This window comes from Aquarana catesbeiana, linkage group LG13 (genome assembly GCF_042186555.1).
Source record: "Aquarana catesbeiana isolate 2022-GZ linkage group LG13, ASM4218655v1, whole genome shotgun sequence".
In the NCBI taxonomy this organism is placed as follows: domain Eukaryota; kingdom Metazoa; phylum Chordata; class Amphibia; order Anura; family Ranidae; genus Aquarana; species Aquarana catesbeiana.
Genome location: NC_133336.1, coordinates 219,947,111 through 219,971,760, shown reverse-complemented (window position 1 = coordinate 219,971,760; position 24,650 = coordinate 219,947,111). Strand labels below are relative to the sequence as shown.

Genomic DNA, 24,650 nt, shown 5'->3' with positions numbered 1-24,650 from the left:
GTTCTGGGACCCCCAAGTGTCAGGGTGTAATTGTTCTGGGATCCCCAAATGTCAGGGTGTCATTGTTCTGGGACCCCAAGTGTCAGGTTGTCATTGTTCTGGGGCCCCCAAGCATAAGGTTGCCATTGATCTGGGGCCCCAAAGTGTTAGGGTGTCATTGTTCTGGGGCCTCCAAGTGTCAGGGTGTCATTGTTCTGTGGCCCCAAAGTGTCAGGGTGTCATTTTTCTGCACCCTCCAAGTGTCAGGGTATCATTGTTCTGCAGCCCCCAAATGTCAGGGTGTAATTTTTCTGCACCCCCAAATGTCAGGGTGTCATTGTTCTGGGGCCCCAAGTGTTAGGGTGTCATTGTTCTGGGACCCTCATGTGTCAGGGTGTCATTATTCTGGGATCCCAAGTGTCAGGGTGTCATTGTTCTGGGACCCCAAGTGTTAGGGTGTCATTGTTCTGAGACCCCCAAGTGTCAGGGTGTCATTGTTCTGGGACCCCGAAGTGTCAGGGTGTCATTGTTCTGGGACCCCCAAGTGTCAGGGTGTCATTGTTCAGCGACCCCCAAGTGTCAGGGTGTCATTGTTCTGGGACCCCCAAGTGTCAGGGTGTCATTGTTCTGGGACCCCCTAGTGTCAGGGTGTCATTGTTCTGCACCCCCCAAGTGTCAGGGTGTCATTGTTCTGGGACCCCCAAGTGTCAGGGTGTCATTGTTCTGGGACCCAGAAGTGTCAGGGTGTCATTGTTCTGGGATCCCCAAGTGTCAGGTTGTCATTGTTCTGGGGCCCCCAAGCATAAGGTTGCCATTGATCTGGGGCCCCAAAGTGTTAGGGTGTCATTTTTCTGCACCCTCCAAGTGTCAGGGTGTCTTTGTTCTGTGCCCCCCAAGTGTCAGGGCGTCATTGTTCTGGGACCCCCAACTGTCATGGTGTCATTGTTCTGCGGCCCCCAAGTGTCAGGGTGTCATTGTTCAGCGACCCCCAAGTGTCAGGGTGTCTTTATTCTGTGCCCCCCCAAGTGTCAGGGTGTCATTGTTCTGGGGCCCCAAGTGTTAGGGTGTCATTGTTCTGGGACCCCCAAGTGTCAGGGTGTCATTGTTCTGGGACCCCCAAGTGTTAGGGTGTCATTGTTTTGGGACCCCCATTTGTCAGGGTGTCATTGTTCAGCGACCCCCAAGTGTCAGTGTGTCATTGTTCTGGGACCCCCAACTGTCATGGTGTCATTGATCTGGGACCCCCAAGTGTCAGGGTGTCATTGTTCTGGGCCCCCCAAGTGTCAGGGTGTCATTGTTCTGGGGCCCCCAAGTGTCAGGGTGTCATTGTTCTGAGACCCCCAACTGTCATGGTGTCATTGATCTGGGACCCCCAAGTGTCAGGGTGTCATTGTTCTGGGACCCCCAAGTGTCAGGGTGTCATTGTTCTGGGACCCCCTAGTGTCAGGGTGTAATTGTTCTGGGATCCCCAAATGTCAGGGTGTCATTATTCTGGAAACCCCAAGTGTCAGGTTGTCATTGTTCTGGGGCCTCCAAGCATAAGGTTGCCATTGATCTGGGGCCCCAAAGTGTTAGGGTGTCATTGTTCTGGGTCCTCCAAGTGTCAGGGTGTCATTGTTCTGGGGCCCCAAAGTGTCAGGGTGTCATTGTTCTGCGGCCCCCAAGTGTCAGGGTGTAATTTTTCTGCACCCCCAAATGTCAGGGTGTCTTTGTTCTGTGCCCCGCAAGTGTCAGGGTGTCATTGTTCTGGGGCCCCCAAGTGTCAGGGTGTCATTGTTCTGGGACCCCCAAGTGTCAGGGTGTCATTGTTCTGGGACCCCCAAGTGTCAGGGTGTCATTGTTCATTGCCCCCAAAGTGTCAGTGTGTCATTGTTCTGGGGCCCCAAAGTGTTAGGGGGTCATTGTGCTGGGACCCCCATTTGTCAGGGTGTTATTGTTCTGAGACTTCCAAGTGTCAGGGTGTCATTTTTCTGCACCCCTAAGTGTCAGGATGTCATTGTTCTGGGACCCCTAAGTGTCAGGGTGTCATTGTTCTGGGGCCCCCAAGTGTCAGTGTGTCATTGTTCTGGGGCCCCAAAGTGTTAGGGGGTCATTGTGCTGGGAACCCCATTTGTCAGGGTGTTATTGTTCTAAGACTCCCAAGTGTCAGGGTGTAATTTTTCTGCACCCCCAAGTGTCAGGGTGTCATTGTTCTGGGACCCCCATATGTCAGGGTGTCATTGTTCTTGGACCTCCAAGTGTCAGGGTGTCATTGTTCTTGGACCTCCCAAGTGTCAGGGTGTCATTGTTCTGGGCCCCCAAGTATCAGGGTGTCATTGTTCTGGGGCCCCCAAGTGTCAGGGTGTCATTGTTCTGGGCCCCCAAGTATCAGGGTGTCATTGTTCTGGGGCCCCAAGTGTCAGGGTGTCATTGTTCTGGGGCCCCCAAGTGTCAGGGTGTCATTGTTCTGGGGCCCCCAAGTGTCAGGGTGTCATTGTTCTGGGGCCCCAGGTGAACTCTTCAGCAGAGAAGCCCCCTTTCTATGTTGCAGTTCCCAGACTCGGTGGATGAAAAGGGTGCAATGTAACGTTGTGTATTCAGTATATTGGAGGAATGATACTTTGTGTCTTTTCAGGATCAGGATCAGTTTCGGGATGCAACTATTTTTGTGAAGGATTCTGTATTGTCGAATAATGAACCAGACAGCAAATTCCAATATGAAAAATTTGGGAGTTTTCCGGGCAATCCCATCCCCAAATTTTATTTCCCTCAACCCCAAAAGTGAGGCCGGCTACGGAAGGTGCCGCTACGTCTCCCGACAACAACCAAATCCACCGTATGAAATACAAAGGAATGAAAATTAATAATGAATGATAATTACAAATTCAATAAAGGAGAACTAAAGGCAAAACCTTTTCTGTTATGTTTTTGGATAAAATAAGGGGGAGGGGCTACATCCTATTGGTAAGATTTCCCTTCACTTCCTGTTCTATATCCTAAACAGGATGTGAGAGAATATCCTCGGTGGCCCCATTGGAAGATTTTCCCGCTATTCCTGTTCTGGTGACAACCCAAAATTTTGCGAAGTTACTTTCAATGATCATGGTCACCAGTAGGGAGATGAACACCCCCCTGTTTGGTTCACACCAGAACATGCAAACAGGCCTAAAAATTGTTCGAACACGCGAAAGTCAATGGGACACGAACATGAATAATCAAAAGTGCTAATTTTAAAGGGTTATATGCAAGTTATTGTCATAAAAAGTGTTTGGGGACCTGGGTCCTGCCCCAGGGGACATGGATCAATGCAAAAAAAGTTTTAAAAACGGCCGTTTTTTCAGGAGCAGTGATTTTAATAATGCTTAAAGTGAAACAATAAAAGTGTAATATCCCTTTAAATTTCGTACCTGGGGGGTGTCTATAGTATGCCTGTAAAGGGGCGCATGTTTCCCGTGTTTAGAACAGTCTGACAGCAAAATGACATTTCAAAGGAAAAAAGTCATTTAAAACTACTCGCGGCTATTAATGAATTGCTGGTCCCATAATACACATAAAAGTTCATTGATAAAAACAGTATGGGAATTCCCCACAAGGGAACCCCGAACCAAAATTTTAAAAAAATGACATGGGGGTACCCTAAATTCCATACCGGGCCCTTCAGGTCTGGTATGGATTTTAAGGGGAACCCCACGCCAAAATGTAAAAAAAATGGCGTGGGGTCTCCCCAAAAATCCATACCAGACCCTTATCTGAGCATGCAACCTGGCAGGCCGCAGGATAGAGGGGGGACAAGAGAGTGCCCCCCCTCCTGAACCGTACCAGGCCACATGCCCTCAACAATGGGAGGGTGCTTTGGGGTAGCCCCCAAAACACCTTGTCCCCATGTTGATTAGGACAAGGGCCTCATCCCCACAACCCTGGCCGGTGGTTGTGGGGGTCTGCAGGTGGGGGGCTTATCGGAATCTGGAATCCCCCTTTAACAAGAGGACCCCCAGATCTTGGCCCTCCCCCCTGTGTGAAATGGTAAGGGGTACCCCTACCATTTCACAAAAAAAGTGTCAAAAGTGTTAAAAATGACAAGAGACAGTTTTTGACAATTCCTTTATTTACACCCCCTCTGACGCACGGTGACTTCCCTGTCTGCCCCCCTCTGACGTCATGGGGAATGCTACAGGGAAGTTCCCGTGTTCCAGAGGGGGCGGGGTCACCGGGTGGCCCTGCCGTCCGTTAATTAAGAACCATCAGAAGAGAAGCATCACACAGTCTGCTGTCAGACTGTTCTAAACACAGGAAACACGCGCCCCTTTACAGGCATACTATAGACACCCCCCAGCTACGAAATTTAAAGGGATATTACACTTTTATTGTTTCACTTTAAGCATTATTAAAATCACTGTTCCTGAAAAAACGGCCATTTTTAAAACTTTTTTTGCATTGATCCATGTCCCCTGGGGCAGGACCCAGGTCCCCAAACACTTTTTATGACAATACCATGCATATAAGCCTTTAAAATGAGCACTTTTGATTTCTCCCATAGACTTTTAAAGGGTGTTCCGTGGCTTTCGAATTTGCCGTGAACACCCCAAATTGTCCACTGTACAGCGAACTGGTGAACAGCCGATGTTCGAGTTGAACATGAGTTTGACTCGAACTCGAAGCTCATCCCTAGTCACCAGGGCAAATATAGAGGAGGAATCTCCCTAATGGGGAAGACCATTCTCAGCTCTCACAGAAAGATTCCTTTCAGCGAGACCATACACTATGTAATCTGATTGTACAATAGTAGTAAAAAAGCCCAGAAGGGTAACGCTGAGCTAGAAACAAATATAAGAAACTAGAAATGAAACCAATACAAAAAAAGCTGCCAGCACCAGAAGTCTAAATACAAAACTCAAACAAGTAGAATAAGGTATGGGTGCAGCGCTGGTGTGAGTGAAATGCCTGAAATGAATGAATGAGGAAAAAAATCATACGTCTGCATGTAGAAAACTTCAAACGTGGGTTCACTAAACATAATTTATCCAGGCATTATGCCAAATACCATGACAAAAAACTCAAAGGGACCCTTTTTTACCTATTGATAAATTTCATCCCCACTGGAGGGGTACTAACAAGATTAGATCAATTTCTAGGCTCGAAACTAAATGGATTGTTAACATGAGATCATATGTGCCATTTGGCTTAAAAGTTGATTGGGGTATAAATTGCTTTATCAACCATGATTAACCACTTCAGCCCCAGAAGGATTTACCCCCTTCCTGACCAGAGCACTTTTTACAATTTGGCACTGCGTCGCTTTAACTGCTAATTGTGCGGTCATGCAATGCTGTACCCAAACGAAATTTGTGTCCTTTTCTTCCCACAAATAGAGCTTTCTTTTGATGCTATTTGATCAACTCTGCGGTTTTTATTTTTTGCGCTATAAACGGAAAAAGACCAAAAATTTTGAAAAAAAAACAATATTTTCTACATTTTCTTATAAAAAAAAATAAACTCAATTTTAGTCATACATTTAGGCCAAAATGTATTTGGCCACATGTCTTTGGTAAAAAAAATGTCAATAAGCGTATATTTATTGGTTTGCGTGAAAGTACTGTAAATACTGTAAATACTGTAGCTGCCTGCCTATGGTATTAATATAGGATCAGAAGAACACCACCAATTTTCTTCAGGTGGCTTTAGGTGCACACTGTGCAGAGGACACACTACACTAACTGTAAATACTGTAGCTGCCTGCCTATGGTATTAATATAGGATCAGAAGAACACCACTAATTTTCTTCAGGTAGCTTTAGGTGCACACTGTGCAGAGGACAAAGTACACTAACTGTAAATACTGTAGCTGCCTGCCTGTGGTATTAATAGGATCAGAAGAACACCACCAATTTTATTCAGGTAGCTTTAGGTGCACACTGTGCAGAGGACACAGTACACTAACTGTAAATACTGTAGCTGCCTGCCTGTGGTAATTATATAGGATCAGAAGAACACCACTAATTTTCTTCAGGTAGCTTTAGGTGCACATTGTGCAGAGGACGCACTAAACTAATCTGTAAATACTGCAGCTGCCTGCCGTACTGTACTAATAGGATCAGAAGAACACCATTAATTTTCTTCATGTAGCTTTAGGTGCACACTGTGCAGAGGATGCACTACACTAACTGTAAATACTCTAGCTAATAGGACTAATAGGATCAGAAGAACACCAGAAGAGAATAACAGGATCTGATCTAGCTAAATTGAATACAGTGTATATATATATATACACACAACACCTAGGATGTATATATATACACAATACATTGTAAGTGCAGCTAACTGACTCACCTGCCTACTCTATCTAACTTAAATCAAATTACACTGTCTCCCTGTCTATCTATCTCTCTCTCAATGCCGGAACACACTACACAGGGCCGCCATGCAGGTGGCCTTTTATAGTGTGGGGCGTGTACTAAACCCCCTGAGCCATAATTGTCCAAAGCCAACCTGGCTTTGGCCAATTACGGCTCTCTGTACAGACGGCGCTGTGATTGGCCAAGCATGCGGGTCAGAGTGCATGCTTGGCCGATCATCAGCCATCAATGCACTGTGATGCTGCAGTGAATTATGGGCCATGACGCGCCACGCGAATTTGGTGCGAATGGCTCATATTCTTCGTAATTCAGTGAACGACCGAACACACGATGTTCGAGTGGAACATGCGTTCGATTCAAACACGAAGCTCATTCCTAGTGAACAAACAGCATCATGAAGGCCAAGAAACACACCAGACAGGTCAGGGATATAGTTGTGGAGAAGTATAAAGCAGGGTTAGGTTACAAAGGAATATCCCAAGCTTTGAACATCTCACGAAGACATGGCCGTCCACCTAAACTGACTGGCCAGGCAAGGAGAGCATTCATCAGAGAAGCAGCCAAGAGGTCCATGGTAACTCTGGAGGAGCTGTAGAGATCCACAGCTCAGGTGGGAGAATCTGTCCACAGGACAACTATGTTGTGGAAAATTTTATATTAATGTGTTGTCATAAGAGTCTCCCAGTGTGTCTGATCAACCACAGCCCGCTCTAATAGCTGACTGGGGCAGGCCAACCCTGGTTGAGATCCGTTTGGTAGGGAAAAGCTCTTTGGGGATGTAGAGAAATGTTTGTGGAGTGAGGACATGTCCGCCAGCTAAGGGCCCCTGTGCGATGCACAGAACGATCGTCTGGTGGGGATGTGTTCGCTCTGCAAAGACATTGTCGGTTTAACGAGTGTGCTCTCATGTTGCCCCTGTGTGCCTGATCAACACATTTGTGGCCCAATGAGTGTACACCTGCCGATAATCTCTCGTCCACAAAGACAGTAGAATAATCCAGGTATACATTGTTCTCTGGAACAATGTATAATAAGGATTTCTATCAACGGAAATAAGGGAGTCTTTTGGGTTCTGGTTGGAGACAGGGTTAATGTTTGAAAGCCATGTGGCTTCTAAAAACATACAGGCACCCTGTCTCTGCTCAGACACACCCATAAGACTCCTGTAGTCATTGTTCATTGGTTGTTGCATTTTCCTGTGTTAAATCCTTATATGGTCATTGATATCCTGTGAGGTCACAAGCTTTGTAAGGGGTGTTTGGCTGTTGGAGGCGGAACCCTCGAGCTTTTGGGACCTCCTATTGATATGCTAATAAAGTGGCTCAGGCAGACAGCTAAGGGGGGCTGGAGAGCAGTGAGCTTTTGGAACCTGAAGGAGCAGGATGTGATTTTTTGTGAGCATGAGACACACACACACACCAGAGGATGGATACGATCAAAAGGTGAGATGCACTGGTATTATATCATTAGACGAAATTGCTATTATGATTAGAAACAGGAGATTTGGCTGTGTGCTTTGCGTACAACCAAATTTCTCTAACAGCATGGCGAGCCAGAACGTAGGAGTGAACAGAACCTCCTTCAGAATCGGATCATTAAGATGTGCTGGGGAGGGTCTGCTTCGCAAAAAGAACACATTTTTCGTCTTTTGAAATAATGCTGGAAGTTTGATCGTATGTCTGGTGTGTGCCTGTGTCTGTGTGTGTGCCTGTGTGTGTGTGTGCCTGTGTGTGTGTGTGTGTGTGTGATGCTGTGTAATAATGCAGATGTTTGAAATAGAAATGTATGAATTGATATTATTTGCAGCCTGCAATGTGTGTGTGGAGTAGTTTTGTAAGTAGCTGAACCTGTTTGTAAAGATGAGTTTAGTGAAGGGGCAGGCATTGTTGTTTTTGTATTGAAAGGGTCTACGCCCTGGGGGAAGGGAACTCTAATGTTCTGAATAGACATACAAGCATTCACTGTCTGTATCTTTCAATGTGAAAGCTGATGTGAACTGAGTTTGGGGGTATGTTTCAGCCGTGTAATTGTGGGTTATGTGGCTTGGTTGTTTCGTTGGATAGCATGTGTTCCGAAGTTGTGCTTTTTGTAACTTTAACACTTTTAAATGTTTGTCTAAGCGTTCATTTAGTATCTCAAATGTGTAAGTTTTTGGGGAGACATTTTTGGTTTTGGCAGGAAAATGGTTTTTGTCTGCTACTTCCTTTTGTTCTCTTGTTGTTGTTGTCTACCATGTGACTACGGTTGACCATTTTCTTTTCCTTTGTGTGTGAACTTTGAAATGTTTATCCATCTTGGTCAGTTTTTGCGGGAAAATGCGCCATTTTGTTGTGGTCTGGCCTTTGTTGTGGTCACCATGTGCATCGACGGCCATTTTGAAGACCTGTGAGCTCCCCCTGGAGCTGCTCCATTGTGTATTCATTTGTGTGTGCAAAGCCATGTGCTTTAAGCTACAATCTGGCTTTTAGGCACCATTTTGTGAATTCTATTTTTGTACTGTTTACTTACTTTTCAAGGAAACTATTGCGTTTTCTGTATTGAATATTGGTTTTAAGTTGAAATGCCTGTCGCATATCCAAGTGCCCATGCATTGTTGGGACATCACAATAGGAGCTGTTTACACACTGTGGGGGTCTCAGGTTTCTAGGTAATAGCATGGGGGAGTTCTAACTCTCAGAGTCAAATAGAGTGTAGTGTTTAAGAAATCCTGGTTTGTCTTGTCATTTGTTAATGTCGGCCATTTTTCTGTAGTCCTGGTTTCATTCACCATTTTGCCATGGACCGATTTTCGATTGCTGCAACTGCCTTCTTGTTTCTGCTGATTTTAGTATCGAGCGAAATATCTCTGGTTTTGTACTGAATTCCATTTCCAATAGAATCATTTAGGTTTTTATTCCAGTTGTTTTAAAGAAGTTTATGTTTCTAGTGAAGAAATCTCGATTTTGGCGGGATCAACAACTAAATTTCATGTGTTAATGGCACCATTTTGTTTATGGCTGCCGTGGAAGGGAAAAGAACTCCTTCAGCCATCTTTTTGCAGGAGTTTCAGTTTTTGGCTTTTGTTACACTGTTGTGTGGTATTTCGGTCAAAACTTGTGGTTTTCCTAGGGGATATGTGAGTCAAGGGGGATTCCCTCCCATTTGCAATATGGGGGCTTATTCCACCCACTCCAGGACAAAGAGTTTTTATCTGTTGATGTTAGCCATAGATTTTTCTAATGTTTTGATAGACAAAATATGAAGCTATTTGAGGCTTCCCCTCCCCCTCCCTCTTCCTACTCAGGTGTGCAACAGGAAGTTGGTGGGAGGGGCTTGGGGTCTTTTGACTTGTGTTTGCAAGGACGAAATCATTTTTATTTTTAAATTATATTAAGGTTTATACTGTAATACAGTTTTGGGTAGAGAGCAAACAGGAGGCATCCAAGTTATTGTTGTAATATCTGGGTACAGACGGAAGCCATAAGATTGTTTTTGTTTTAAATAGTGGAGGATTTCATGGTGCTTTGTAGTTTGTCTGACAACACATTTATAGGGCTGCCGATAACCGGTTGTAGAGCATATAAATGTGAGGATTAGTACGCTAGCACACCGGGAGGCCGTGTAAAATAATCGGAGAACGCCGGGTGCCAGTATTGTAAAAATAGTCACTAAGCAGTACTGATCCGAAAACTAGTGCAAGGGTGCCCTGGACGCAGGGACCGTCATAAGCGATTCGAATCGTCATGGGTAATGTTGGTCCATGCGTTGGAGGAAAAAAATGAGGCTCCACACCAGTCAGACAGCTGCACTTCACATGAGATCTGTGTCTGGGGCTCCGGACATGAGACCCCTTAAAGATTGGCAGATATGATCAGAGGGTACAGTAAGGTGTATTCCTTTGGAAGGTACTTTTGATGTCTGGAGGTACAAGACCCCAGAATAAAAATACCTTGGAAGTAGTTCAGCTGTGGCTTCAGAAATCTGTAATGTTGAGTGAGTTGATGGATGCGTAGTACACGTTTGTGTGATTAAAAATACACAGGCCTGTTTTTGAACTTTGTGTGGCTGGTCCATGCAAAGATTTTGAAATGCTCTCGTGCCTTTCAAATTGTATTCTTTTTTTTATCTCTAAAAGAGCGAAGGCAGCATTCCATCTGGTCGTTTTTGTTTTTATTTTTCATTTTCGTTTTTGGGAACTATGAAATATCTCCCCCACATTTGTATCTAAATGTTTGTCTTTGTTTCATTGTTTGTATTTGGTAACAAGATGTTTGAACCTCCCGTGACAGCCCTCTTGCGTGTCGCGGCTGTTGTATTTTAGGAAAAAAAAAAAACGTGAAAGTAAGATTTACAGAGGGTTTAGTTATTATCGGTTTTGTGGAATGTCAGTGACAATTTACCAATGTACACGCATGTTGTATTGTTTACCATTCTTTGAAGGATAGAGTAATAACTTTTGTTTATAAGTATCTTTTCAGGTCCAGTTTCTGGAAGTGTGTGTACAGGTGTATAAGAAGGTAAAAGTATCATAGGCTATTTCACTGTTTTATTCTGCACCATTCTAAACCCTGCATGTCTTCCTTCAGTATGTAATGAGGAGGGAAGAAAAGGGGGGATGAGAGTGGTGAGAATAACACATTTTTAAACCAATAATACTAACCGCTCTAATTCTAACCAAGTTTGTGCCAAGACTGTCTTTCTTTGATGGAATTTGAATCAGCAAGCAGCAGTCTGGTGAAGGAGGCTCCCATCCCAGATGCTAAGAACCTTTTTGTCACTGGTTCCAGGTATTACACCCCGGATGGTAAGCCACGCACAGGTTATGCAGTGACCACAGTCCCGATGTCTGGGTTATTGTCATATGAGGTTTGTTTGAAGGTCAACCAAAAACAGAATTGTACTTTCCTCATTAGCTGTCAACTACATTCTCAGCTGATGCGGTGGGTGCAATCACTGTAACATGAACTTCAAAAGGTCCACCACAGGGTTCACGAGTCCATCCTGGACCCTGACACAATAACCAGTTTACATTCTTTCCAACCAGGTGACTGGGTCATTGTAAAGAAGCTTGAGGGATGAGACCACGCCAGCCACTACAAGAAGCGGATCAACCACAAAAGAGTAGAGGAGTATCTTTGTTCATTTATATTTTTTTGTTTAATAAATTTTGGCAAGGGTAACGATGAAAAGCATCCCAACTAGCTGAGAAAGAGAACAGGACACATGGTCAGGTCTACTAGTGCCCCAGCGATGACGGCGGTACATGCTACGTGACGTTCATATTGGTGTGAGGAGTTTTGACAGACTAGTAAAATCCAAACAGACACCTGTCAAAAGAATTTAACAGAACATTTATAGAGGGTAAAATTAATTATAATTTTAACAATAGCTCTGGTTCTTGCCAGCTTTGGTATCGGGATAACGAGGTAGCCCACAAATGTGCTACAACTGTAGTTTGGTATTAATGCGGATCTACAGCTTTATAAGGTAATTTCCCGTAAGGCAAGAGGTTCATGTGTGCTGATGAAACTCGTCCCAGCATCTTATGTCGTGGCCGATCTTGAGGATCTGATGGCACGAGAGAAGGTAAGAATGGCAGGGACAGCTGGAAGGGAATTGCTTATACACGGTGGGGGCTTGAGCTTATGAAACGCTTGAACAATTTCTCATCCATTGAGGATGGGATGTTTCATGTAACGGTTGAAGCTACAAGGAAGTTCCCACAGTCCAAGGGGGTTTCTGGGAATTCATAAGTAAAGATTGTTATATCTGGATCGGGGATAGTAGTGACAAAGTTCAGGCCCATATGGATAAGGTTTAGATCCCTACAAGGCAAAGCCAGAGCTATAGCTAGTGAAGGTTGGAATCCTTTTTAAGGGTTTGGGAATCGTTGGAGATTTAATTTTTATCTTGCAGCGGATCATAGTGAAGGAAGTAGGGGTATATATACTCATGTTGTTTTTGTTTCTATTCCTTCTATATGCCATGATGAGGTGCTCCTGTTGCCTGATTGGACGCGTGACCAGAGCCTGAGCAGATGACCACATCTTCCCTGATGAGATGCCCCGAAGCCCGACCCACGTACAAGACACAGAGGATCCCAGACCGACCGGCGACTACTACAGCTCACCACGTCATCTCCAACAGAGTCTACATGTCAAGCCGTGTTTTACTTTTTATGGACTAAGAAGAAGATCAGGATTCATCGAGGGACACATGGGATCATATGACAAGAGGAGGGACTGTTGTGGAAAATTTTATATTAATGTGTTGTCATAAGAGTCTCCCAGTGTGTCTGATCAACCACAGCCCGCTCTAATAGCTGACTGGGGCAGGCCAACCCTGGTTGAGATCCGTTTGGTAGGGAAAAGCTCTTTGGGGATGTAGAGAAATGTTTGTGGAGTGAGGACATGTCCGCCAGCTAAGGGCCCCTGTGCGATGCACAGAACGATCGTCTGGTGGGGATGTGTTCGCTCTGCAAAGACATTGTCGGTTTAACGAGTGTGCTCTCATGTTGCCCCTGTGTGCCTGATCAACACATTTGTGGCCCAATGAGTGTACACCTGCCGATAATCTCTCGTCCACAAAGACAGTAGAATAATCCAGGTATACATTGTTCTCTGGAACAATGTATAATAAGGATTTCTATCAACGGAAATACGGGAGTCTTTTGGGTTCTGGTTGGAGACAGGGTTAATGTTTAAAAGGCATGTGGCTTCTAAAAACATACAGGCACCCTGTCTCTGCTCAGACACACCCATAAGACTCCTGTAGTCATTGTTCATTGGTTGTTGCATTTTCCTGTGTTAAATCCTTATATGGTCATTGATATCCTGTGAGGTCACAAGCTTTGTAAGGGGTGTTTGGCTGTTGGAGGCGGAACCCTCGAGCTTTTGGGACCTCCTATTGATATGCTAATAAAGTGGCTCAGGCAGACAGCTAAGGGGGGCTGGCGAGCAGTGAGCTTTTGGAACCTGAAGGAGCAGGATGTGATTTTTTGTGAGCATGAGACACACACACCAGAGGATGGATACGATCAAAAGGTGAGATGCACTGGTATTATATCATTAGACGAAATTGCTATTATGATTAGAAACAGGAGATTTGGCTGTGTGCTTTGCGTACAACCAAATTTCTCTAACAACTATTAGTTGTGCTCTCCACAAATCTGCCCTTTATGGGAGAGTGACAAGAAGAAAGCCATTGTTCACACAGGGGCACCTGTCAGGTAACTTAGCCGCCTGACAAGTCGCTCTCCATTCTCTACAATGGAACCATTCTAATAGGAGCGACTCAAGTCAAACTCAACTCAAAGGTTCCTGTACTACTTTGGGGCAACTTCAGAGCGGCTTGCATTGACTTCTATACAGACTAGTTTTGCAAGTTGCGCTGTACGGGGCGGTATCAGAGTCGGGCGACTTTGAAGCCACCCCTGTGTGAACCGGCTCTAAAGGACAAGGACTCCAGAATGAAGGAATAAATAAATAAATAAAAAGTAATATCTTTTAACTCTACTCCAGATACTGCATGTAGTTATCTTCTAAAGCCAGTCACATACAATCAACAGCCAAACTGGTGATCGGGGAACCCTCTGAAAAGTCTTTTTGTCTTTTTTTTTGTTCTGGGACCCCTGGGTGTCATTGTTCTGGGACCCCTGGGTGTCATTGTTCTGGGACCCCTGGGTGTCATTGTTCTGGGACCCCTGGGTGCCATTGTTCTGGGACCCCGGGTGCCATTGCTATGTGACCCCCAAGTGTCCAGGTATCATGGTTCTGGGACCCCCAAGTGACAGGGCTTATAACCTTTTGTTAACGTAATGCCCTTATTCTCTTGGGTGTTTAGATGCATTCTGTTATGTACAGGCCACATTACAGGTTAAAGACAAACATCGGCATGTGGCGTGACATTGATGTTGATGTTGACAAACGCAGATAAACAGTTCAATGAGGATGAGATGTACTGTGAGGCCGGCCTGTACTGTGACTATTAGTTTGTTCAGGTAAAGATCATGATTGTTCAGAACTCGCCTGAGGTCCCGGATCTCCGGCATTCATTATTGGAAGAGCAGGCAGAACAATTCATTAATTCCCAGTAAGTACTGGTTTTATTTATCTTGTGGAATGGAGAACAGGAGCAGGCGGTAGACCTTTGGGTACAGCAAGATCCTCATATAAAGATTTATTGAGCCCATTTGCCAAAATCATACATCCCGAGTGAAAAACATCCTCATTAGGCTGACGTCATGCGGTGTAGTCCCGGTGTAATCCTTGTAGTCCCTATCAGTGAGACGGGGAAGACTTGTATATCTGCAGGACGGGATGGGGGTGGTCTATCATAGTTACATGATTGAGATTTAGTCATAATAGGCATTGGGGGAACAGAACCAGCACAGTGATCTGTCACATAACAAAAATAGACAGAACCAGAATCTGTACCACAGACCTCATTCTAGTGACTTTACAAAAGAATACAATTTGCAATTTTTATGAGTTATAACTAGTTTACAGATAAAACCAAAATTGGTTCCAATAACCTTAATGAAAACCTGGCTTCCCAAAGCTCCTAAACAACACTGGTGGAACCGTGTCAAATCTTTTTCCCTTTTCTATTTGGTTTTCCATGGACCTCAAAGTATCAAGACTAGGCCTGGTGGACAATGGTGGCCAATTATGTTCCCTGTGCCGTCCCGGACACTCTAGGTGCAAATATAAAGCTTCGCCTGCCTCAACAATGCACATTTTGGCTTAATTTTTCTTGGGTTCTAGAAGGCCTTGCCCTGGTATTGGGTGTAGCCCAGGTTCAGACTGTGGATGTAGTGGAGACTGCGGGTACAGAGGTGGTGCTGCAGAGAATGGATGGCAGATGGGGATGCCAAGGCTCAAAAGGGACTGCTGTGTAGATTAGTGGAAGTTGCAGGGGGCTACGGAGGTTTAAAGGTCTTACAGTTGTAGAGGAACACTTCAGTACCTTTTAGGGGAGCTGCAGGCACAAAAGTTCTAGAGGAACATGGACTCCGTGCTCAAGCACTGACACAATGTCCCACTTGATTTCAAATAGAGGATGCAGTCCCGTGATTATGGTTGCCAACTCATCACTTTAAACCCGAACACATATTAATTACACAGGTTCTGTGGCTGATTAAGGCTAAGTTTCCACTATTGCGTCCCCAAAGTCACGCAATTTACACTGCGACTTTACAATACCATTTATGTTGCGATTTTATGCGACTTTAAAAACGACTTTGATGTTCTGCGATTTAGCCAGAGTGATGTAATTCCTTATCCTGCTTAGTTATTTCCCCTTCCTGTCTTCCACACTCATGTACATCAGTATAGGAAGTGATGTATTTGGGAGGAGCAGAGATCATGTGCTTCCGTAGACTTCCGTGGAAGTCGCAACAAAGTCGTGGTGTCAGACATGTACATGCGACTGCATTGCGACTTAATATTTTTCTATAGAGAACAAGTCGCACCGAAGATGGAACCAAGTAGTGCAAGAACCTTTTTTGGAGACACTGTGACTTGAGTCGCACTAATTAGAATGAGGACCATTGAAATACATGGATTTTGACTTGTCATGCGACTTGTCACGTGTCTAGTCATAAAACAAGTCGCAGTAGTGGAAACAGAGCCTTAGGAGGTAATTAAACTCGCTTGGTGCCTTATCTGCATTTAATTAGCCTCAGAACCTGTGTAATTCAAAGGTGTTCGGGTTTAACCTCCCTGGCGGTATGATTATTTTGGATTTTAGGTGCTGAAAGCGGTACAATTATATTGCATGGAAATTTGGCGTTTTATATTGTAGGTCTGTAATTCTTAACAATAACACACTTAAATCTGTCCAAACAAGAGTCTAGTAGATATCCCGGGTATGATAAAGTTTGAAACACAAAAAAACATAAATTATAATATAATAAATAAAAATAAATAATAATAAAAAAAAAAAAACATTTCCCCACGATTCACTATCGCTCAATTCTGCAAGTTTTCTAATTTACTATCGCTGTTTTCTAGCTGGTCTAAAGCCACTTTTGATGTAAAGGGACACTTTTTGGTTGCTATGGACAATCTCCAGTTTCCAGGCAGAAAGAACAGTATATATAACATAAAACTGCATGCAGGGCATGGGCCAAAGCACTGGGGACAAAAGGGATGTGAAATAATTTCATACAGTACTGTAATCTGTAAGATTACAGTACTGTATGTGTTATGTTTTTACAATTTTTTGAATTTGCTGCCAGGCTCCGCCCCCGTGCGTCGCGCCACTCGCAGGGAATGGAGCCTGGCATGGAGAGGCTTTGGAGGAGGACGGAGCCAGCAGACACAGCGGGGGACATCGCAGGATCCCGGGGACAAGGTAAGTAAAGCCACACCAGGATCCTACGATGTAATCCCAAGTGTGGCTCAGGGTTACCGCTAATGGTCCTGAATTTTAACCCCGAGCCACACTCTGGAAAACCGCCAGGGAGGTTAAAGTGATGAGGTGAAAACTCTACCCGTGATGTGTCATATGATGCAGCCACCACACTCCAGGTAAAACCCAGATGTGGCTGCCGGCGAAAGAAAAGACACCAACACTGGAACACAAGCCAACTGGAAGTCAATCGACCCTAACCAAGCTCTCTTATTCTCCTGCTTGTTCTGTAGACCATGGTGTTTAGATGAGCTGTTTGGGTCAAGCATCAGTTCAGCCCCAAACATCGCCCTTTCGGGTGTTTGCATGTTCTCCCGCCGAGTGCCCCACAATGCACTTGCGTGCCGCACAGTGCATTTTTTACAGCTCTTCTTGGCTGAAGAAATGCACCTGACCAGCGGTTTTACCAGCGATGAGGTGCAAGGCTTTGCCCAGTCAGGCCAAAGAGCACTGTGAGAGCTCTGATTGGGCAGAGTTATGACTTTGTCCAATCATGGCTCAGTGCTCCTTGTCTCACCCCACACTATAAAAGGTTCCTTTCTGAGGAGATAGAGCTGGACTCAGTGGTGAGAAGAATGTTTGCAAGCTAGTTAGGCCCCTTTCACAATACCGCGACTCCAAAGTCACACAATTTTGTGGCCACAATTTTAGGGAATGCCTGTATAACTCGCATCAAAGGTGGATCAAAGTAGTGCAGGGATTACTTTGAAGTCGGCACAACTTGAAGTCGTACTAATATGAATGGTTGTCATTGGAAATCATGGGGAACGACTTGTCATGTGACTTTGAAGTCCCAAGTCGCAGGACAAGACATTGGAGTGTGGATCACCTGTATAGAGGTATCAGTACAGAGCTGGGTGTGTCCACACAAGGAATATAATCCACATAAAGGGGGTGGGGAGAGGAGGAGAGAGGAGGGGAGAGGAGGGTCTGACCAGATTTCAGTTCATATAAAAGGCTCCTCACACCTGTACCCAGCATAGTGTGTGCCATCACATCGATCACCATGGTAAGTTATATTACCTATAGAGAGTTTATATTACCCGTCCTCACCCATCATCATTGTGTTCTCTTCTCCCCAGACTGCAATCCTCAAACCCACCAACAAAATGTTCTGTATTCTGATCTTTCTGAGTCTCTTCTCTGCCTACAGCACCAAGGTGAGTACCTACCTTATCTCATTACCAAGGGGAATACCTACCTTTCCTCATTATACAAGGGGAGTACCTACCTTTCCTCATTACCAGGGAGAGTACCTACCTCTCCTCATTATACAGGGGGTACTTACCTTTTCTCATTATACAGGGGGAATACCTACCTTTGCTCGTTATACAGGGGGAGTACCTACCTCTCCTCATTACCAGGGGGAGTACCTACCTCTCCTCATTATACAAGGGGAGTACCTACCTCTCCTCATTATACAGGGGGAGTACCTACCTCTCCTCATTATACAGGGGGAGTACCTACTTATCCTCATTATAAAGAGAGAGTACCTACCTTTCCTCATTATACAGGGGGAGTACCTACATTTCCTCATTACCAGGAGGAGTACCTACCTTTCCTCATTATACAAGGGGAGTACCTAATTTTCCTCACTACGCAGGGGGAGTACCTACCTTTCCTCATTATACAGGGGGATTACCTACCTTTAATCATTATACAGGAGGAGTACCTACCTTTCCTCACTACCAGGGGAGTACCTACCTTTCCTCATTATACAGGAGGAGTACCTACCTTTCCTCATTATACAGGGGAGTACCTACCTTTCCTCACTACCAGGGAGAGTACCTACCTTTCCTCATTACCAGGGGGAGTACCTACTTTTCCTCATTACATGGACGAGTACCTACCTTTCCTTAATATACAGGGGGAATACCTACCTCTCCTCATTACCAGGGGGAGTACCTACCTCTCCTCATTATACAAGGGGAGAACCTACCTCTCCTCATTATACAAGGGGAGTACCTACCTCTCCTCATTATACAGAGGGAGTACCTACCTTTCCTCATTACCAGGGGGAGTACCTACCTTTCCTCATTTTACAGGGGGAGTACCTACCTTTCCTCATTACCAGGGGGAGTACCTAACTTTCTTTATTATACAAGGGGAGTACCTAGTTTTCCTCACTACCAGGGGGAGTACCTACCTTTCCTCACTACATGGATCAGTACCTACCTTTCCTCATTACATGGACGAGTACCTAACTTTCCTCATTATACAGGGGGGAGTACCTACCTTTCCTCGTTGCCAGGGGGAGTATCTACCACTCCTCATTGTGGAGGACAATAATACAATTGTTATTAATAGGAGGCATAGAAAACTGTGACTGTGGGGGAGGGGACATTAGAGTGTAAGCTCCTCTGGTGCAGAGACTGATGTGATTGGCTCAGTGATCTCTGTGCAGCACTGCGGTATATGTCAGTGCTATATAAATGTATAATAATAATATTAGTGGATGGGGAGGTTGGAGATCAGATGATGGAACCTCCTCATATGTTTGTACAGGCCCTGTTGCCGGAGGAGAGAATACTGAGTTTGCTGGAAGAAATTAATAACAGCGCAAACAAGGGAGAAATTCTGAACACTTTGTATGAAAAAGAGCTGGAGGAATATCGGAATACTGCAAAGACCCTCCAAGTAAGAAAATCATTTCCATCATTATAATATGGACCCCAAGTGTCATTGTTCTGGGACCCCCAAGTGTCAGGGTGTCATTGTTCTGGGGCCCCAAAATGTCAGGGTGTCATTGTTCTTGGGCTCCAAAGTGTCAGGGTGTCATTGTTCTGTGCCCCCCAAGTGTCAGGGTGTCATTGTTCTGGGACCCTAAGTGTCAGGGTGTCATTGTTTTGGGGCCCCCAAGTGTCAGGGTGTCATTGTTCAGTGACCCCCAAATGTCAGGGTGTCATTGCTCTGGGGCCCCAAAGTGTCAGGGTGTCATTGTTCTGTGCCGCAAAATGTCAGGGTGTCATTGTTTTGGGGCCCCAAAATGTCAGGGTGTCATTGCTCTGGGGCCCCAAAGTGTCAGGGTGTCATTGTTCTGTGCCCCCCAAGTGTCAGGGTGTCATTGTTCTGGGGCCCCAAGTGTCAGGGTGTCATTGTTCTGTGCCCCCCAATCGTCGGGGTTACATTGTTCTGTGGCCCCCAAGTGTTAGGGTGTCATTGTTCTGGGACCCCCAAGTGTCAGGTTGTCATTGTTCTGGGGCCCCAAGTGTCAGGGTGTCATTGTTCTGGGGCCCCCAAGTGTCAGGGTGTCATTGTTCTGTGCCCCCCAATCGTCAGGGTTACATTGTTCTGTGGCCCCCAAGTGTTAGGGTGTCGTTGTTCAGGGACCCCCAATTGTCAGGGTGTTATTGTTCTGGGACCCCCATGTGTCAGGTTGTCATTGTTCTGGGGCCCCAAGTGTCAGGGTGTCATTGTTCTGGGGCCCCCAAGTGTCAGGGTGTCATTGTTCAGCGACCCCCAAGTGTCAGGGTGTCATTGTTCTGGGGCCCCAAGTGTCAGGGTGTCATTGTTCTGTGCCCCCCAATCGTCGGGGTTACATTGTTCTGTGGCCCCCAAGTGTTAGGGTGTCATTGTTCTGGGACCCCCAAGTGTCAGGTTGTCATTGTTCTGGGGCCCCAAGTGTCAGGGTGTCATTGTTCTGGGGCCCCCAAGTGTCAGGGTGTCATTGTTCTGTGCCCCCCAATCGTCAGGGTTACATTGTTCTGTGGCCCCCAAGTGTTAGGGTGTCGTTGTTCAGGGACCCCCAATTGTCAGGGTGTTATTGTTCTGGGACCCCCATGTGTCAGGTTGTCATTGTTCTGGGGCCCCAAGTGTCAGGGTGTCATTGTTCTGGGGCCCCCAAGTGTCAGGGTGTCATTGTTCTGGGGCCCCCAAGTGTTATAGTGTCATTGTTCTGGGTCCCCCAAGTGTCAGAGTGTCATTGTTCTTGGGCCCCCAAGTGTCAGGGTGTCATTGTTCTGGGGCCCCCAAGCATAAGGTTGCCATTGATCTGGGGCCCCAAAGTGTAAGGGTGTCATTGTTCTGGGGCCCCCAAGTGTTATAGTGTCATTGTTCTGGGACCTCCAAGTGTCAGGGTGTAATTGTTCTTAGGCCCCCAAGTGTCAGGGTGTCATTGTTCTGCCCCCAAATGTCAGGGTGTCATTGTTCTGGGACCCCCAAGTGTCAGGGTGTCATTGTTTTGGGACCCCCAAGTGTCAGGGTATCATTGTTCTGGAACCCCTAAGTGTCAGGGTGTCATTGTTCTGGGGCTCCCAAGTGTCAGGGTATCATTGTTCTGGGGCTCCCAAGTGTCAGGGTATCATTGTTCTGGGGCCCCAAGTGTCATGGTGTCATTGTTCTGGAACCCCTAAGTGTCAGGGTGTCATTGTTCTGTGCCCCCCCATCGTCAGGGTTACATTGTTCTGTGGCCCCCAAGTGTTAGGGTGTCATTGTTCAGGGACCCCCAATTGTCAGGGTGTCATTGTTCTGGGGCCCCAAGTGGCAGGGTGTCATTGTTCTGGGACCCCCACATGTCAGGGTGTCATTGTTCTGTGCCCCCCAATCGTCAGGGTTACATTGTTCTGTGGCCCCCAAGTGTTAGGGTGTCATTGTTCAGGGACCCCCAATTGTCAGGGTGTCATTGTTCTGGGACCCCCAAGTGTCAGGTTGTCATTGTTCTGGGGCCCCAAGTGTCAGGGTGTCATTGTTCTGGGGCCCCCAAGTGTTATAGTGTTATTGTTCTGGGTCCCCCAAGTGTCAGGGTGTCATTGTTCTTGGGCCCCCAAGTGTCAGGGTGTCATTGTTCTGGGGCCCCCAAGCATAAGGTTGCCATTGATCTGGGGCCCCAAAGTGTAAGGGTGTCATTGTTCAGGGACCTCCAAGTGTCAGGGTGTAATTGTTCTAGGAACCCCAAGTGTCAGGGTGTCATTGTTCTGGGGCCCCCAAGTGTCAGGTTGTCATTGTTCTGGGACCCCCAAGTGTCATGGTGTCATTGTTCTGGAACCCCTAAGTGTCAGGGTGTCATTGTTCTGTGCCCCCAATCGTCAGGGTTACATTGTTCTGTGGCCCCCAAGTGTTAGGGTGTCATTGTTCAGGGACCCCCAATTGTCAGGGTGTCATTGTTCTGGGACCCCCAAGTGTCAGGTTGTCATTGTTCTGGGACCCTCAAGTGTCAGGTTGTCATTGTTCTGGAACCCCAATCGCCAGGGTTACATTGTTCTGTGGCCCCCAAGTGTTAGGGTGTCATTGTTCAGGGACCCCCAATTGTCAGGGTGTCATTGTTCTGGGACCCCCAAGTGTCAGGTTGTCATTGTTCTGGGACCCCCAATTGTCAGGGTGTCATTGTTCTGGGACCCCCAAGTGTCAGGTTGTCATTGTTCTGGGACCCCCAAGTGTCAGGTTGTCATTGTTCTGGGACCCCCAATTGTCAGGGTGTCATTGTTCTGGGACCCCCAAGTGTCAGGGTGTCATTGTTCTGGGGCCCCCAAATGTCAGGGTGTCATTGTTCTGGGGCCCCCAAGCATAGGGTTGCCATTGATCGGGGGCCCCAAAGTGTAAGGGTGTCATTGTTCTGGGGCCCCAAGTGTTATAGTGTCATTGTTCTGGGACCCCCAAGTGTCAGGGTGTAATTGTTCTTGGGCCCCCAAGTGTCAGGGTGTCATTGTTCTAGGAACCCCAATTGTCAGGGTGTCATTGTTCTGGGGGCCCCAAGTGTCAGGGTGTCATTTTTCTGCCCCGAAATGTCAGGGTGTCATTGTTCTGGTGCCCCCAAGTGTCAGCGTGTCATTGTTCAGCACCCCCCAAGTGTCAGGGTGTCATTGTTCTGGGACCCCCAGATGTCAGGGTGTCATTGTTCTGGGGCTCCCAAGTGTCAGGGTATCATTGTTCTGGGGCCCCAAGTGTCAGGGTGTCATTGTTCTGGGATCCCCAATTGTCAGGGTGTCATTGTTCAGCGACCCCCAAGTGTCAGGGTGTCATTGTTCTGTGCCCCCCAAGTGTCAGGGTGTAATTGTTCTGCGATCCCCAAATGTCAGGGTGTCATTGTTCTGGGACCCCCAAGTGTCAGGGTGTAATTGTTCTGCGATCCCCAAATGTCAGGGTGTCATTGTTCTGGGACCCCAAGTGTCAGGGTGTCATTGTTCTGGAAACCCCAAGTGTCAGGTTGTCATTGTTCTGGGGCCCCCAAGCATAAGGTTGCCATTGATCTGGGGCCCCAAAGTGTTAGGGTGTCATTGTTCTGGGGCCTCCAAGTGTCAGGGTGTCATTGTTCTGTGGCCCCAAAGTGTCAGGGTGTCATTTTTCTGCACCCTCCAAGTGTCAGGGTATCATTGTTCTGCAGCCCCCAAATGTCAGGGTGTAATTTTTCTGCACCCCCAAATGTCAGGGTGTCATTGTTCTGGGGCCCCAAGTGTTAGGGTGTCATTGTTCTGGGACCCCAAGTGTTAGGGCGTCATTGTTCTGAGACCCCCAAGTGTCAGGGTGTCATTGTTCTGGGACCCCAAGTGTTAGGGTGTCATTGTTCTGAGACCCCCAAGTGTCAGGGTGTCATTGTTCTGGGACCCCGAAGTGTCAGGGTGTCATTGTTCTGGGACCCCCAAGTGTCAGGGTGTCATTGTTCAGCGACCCCCAAGTGTCAGGGTGTCATTGTTCTGGGACCCCCAAGTGTCAGGGTGTCATTGTTCTGGGACCCCCTAGTGTCAGGGTGTCATTGTTCTGCACCCCCAAGTGTCAGGGTGTCATTGTTCTGTGCCCCCCAAGTGTCAGGGTGTCATTTTTCTGAGACCCCCAAGTGTCAGGGTGTCATTGTTCTGGGACCCCGAAGTGTCAGGGTGTCATTGTTCTGGGATCCCCAAGTGTCAGGTTGTCATTGTTCTGGGGCACCCAAGCATAAGGTTGCCATTGATCTGGGGCCCCAAAGTGTTAGGGTGTCATTTTTCTGCACCCTCCAAGTGTCAGGGTGTCTTTGTTCTGTGCCCCCCAAGTGTCAGTGTGTCATTGTTCTGCACCCCCAAGTGTCAGGGTGTCATTGTTCTGGGACCCCCAACTGTCATGGTGTCATTGTTCTGCGGCCCCCAAGTGTCAGGGTGTCATTGTTCAGCGACCCCCAAGTGTCAGTGTGTCATTGTTCTGCACCCCCAAGTGTCAGGGTGTCATTGTTCTGGGACCCCCAACTGTCATGGTGTCATTGATCTGGGACCCCCAAGTGTCAGGGTGTCATTGTTCTGGGCCCCCCAAGTGTCAGGGTGTCATTGTTCTGGGGCCCCCAAGTGTCAGGGTGTCATTGTTCTGAGACCCCCAACTGTCATGGTGTCATTGATCTGGGACCCCCAAGTGTCAGGGTGTCATTGTTCTGGGACCCCCAAGTGTCAGGGTGTCATTGTTCTGGGACCCCCTAGTGTCAGGGTGTAATTGTTCTGGGATCCCCAAATGTCAGGGTGTCATTATTCTGGAAACCCCAAGTGTCAGGTTGTCATTGTTCTGGGGCCTCCAAGCATAAGGTTGCCATTGATCTGGGGCCCCAAAGTGTTAGGGTGTCATTGTTCTGGGGCCTCCAAGTGTCAGGGTGTCATTGTTCTGGGGCCCCAAAGTGTCAGGGTGTCATTTTTCTGCACCCTCCAAGTGTCAGGGTGTCATTGTTCTGCGGCCCCCAAGTGTCAGGGTGTAATTTTTCTGCACCCCCAAATGTCAGGGTGTCTTTGTTCTGTGCCCCGCAAGTGTCAGGGTGTCATTGTTCTGGGGCCCCCAAGTGTCAGGGTGTCATTGTTCTGGGACCCCCAAGTGTCAGGGTGTCATTGTTCATTGCCCGCAAAGTGTCAGTGTGTCATTGTTCTGGGGCCCCAAAGTGTTAGGGGGTCATTGTGCTGGGACCCCCATTTGTCAGGGTGTTATTGTTCTGAGACTTCCAAGTGTCAGGGTGTCATTTTTCTGCACCCCCAAGTGTCAGGATGTCATTGTTCTGGGACCCCTA

General features: G+C 46.7%; 1 long non-coding RNA gene across 1 annotated transcript; it reads left to right on the top strand.

Annotated features, from left to right (window-relative positions):
* The first annotated feature begins 17,670 nt into the window (after window positions 1-17,670).
* On the top strand, window positions 17,671-19,340 carry LOC141116373 (uncharacterized). Its single transcript, XR_012237030.1, has 3 exons — window positions 17,671-17,711; window positions 17,785-17,862; window positions 19,208-19,340. It is a non-coding gene; the product is annotated as an uncharacterized lncRNA (long non-coding RNA).
* The last annotated feature ends 5,310 nt before the right edge of the window (window positions 19,341-24,650 follow it).